Raw genomic sequence first — 1,208 nt, forward strand, 5'->3', positions numbered from 1 at the left:
GAGGGCGGAATACTTCCGCACAGAATGTTAAAAAGTTGTATTTATAGACTGCAGTAAAGATAGTTTGCGGTCTGCTTTTAATATGACACTGAAACGCTCTGAAGCTCTAAACAATGTATACATGTAGATGTCTTGATAAGGCAGAGACACAAAACTTTTTATAACTTATTGATTATTTGTATTTTTTCAAAGTCCATCATCTATATCTTAAGTGGTTTTGATGGATCAAGAATGTAGAAATCAAAATATATTTTATATTAGGCTATATATGCATTACACAGTCCTGCATCTTGACAGAATTCTGCTGATTTCCAAAAAAGGCCTAAGATTGCCTAAATTGATAATGCAGTGAGTTCAAAAATATCAATACAAACTTTCAACTACATGCATTTTTTTTATTTATTTTTTTACAAATTAAGAATAACATTTAACAAATTATAGGCTATAAAACAGGCACTATGACACGTTTAGCACATTGCTTTTAATATTTCATATGCTATCAATAACTGAGAAGTCAACTACTTGATATGTAAGTTTCACAAATGGATTTTGGCAGATTTTACACCATATAACTTCTTTTATGTTATATGGTTTCATAAATAACAAAACTGATTACGTTACTGTAGTTATAGAAGGCCTACATTAGAAAAGGGAAGTACATGTAAATTGCATCCTTTCTAATAGCAGGCTTATAGAGCAGTGGTTCTCGAGTTTTTTTTTTCGTTTTTTTTTTAGATCTTATCTTTGCTACTTCTGTTGTAATAAAATAAGTAAACCACTGATCTATATCTATATCAAAAAAACAAAACAAAAAAAAGACAGTTAACGCTAATGCGAGAGTGTTTCTAATGCAGCGTCTATGGGAGGGATGGTACATTTGACATCGTTCTCTCTTCTGACTGCCGTTATCAGTCTCTCTCAATTTTTTTCCTTTTATTGAAAGTCATGAAAACACTATCGTGGAGTTTTTCTTTTGATATTTGAGCAAATGGGAATGCAAAAAAATATATTTGTGGTACTCTCCCATTCACTGCTCTTCAGTGTTTTCATTAGTGTTAGGGGTCATATGATGCGATTTCAATTTTTCCTTTCTCTTTGAAGTGTTACAAGCTCTTGGTGCATAAAGAAGATCTGTAAAGTTGCAAAGACTAAAGACTCAAATCCAAAGAGATATTATTTATAAAAGTTAAGAGTCAACCACGCCTACC

The sequence above is a fragment of the Sinocyclocheilus rhinocerous genome, unplaced genomic scaffold (assembly GCF_001515625.1).
Source record: "Sinocyclocheilus rhinocerous isolate Xijiao unplaced genomic scaffold, SAMN03320098_v1.1 scaffold1570, whole genome shotgun sequence".
Classification (NCBI taxonomy): Eukaryota; Metazoa; Chordata; class Actinopteri; order Cypriniformes; family Cyprinidae; genus Sinocyclocheilus; species Sinocyclocheilus rhinocerous.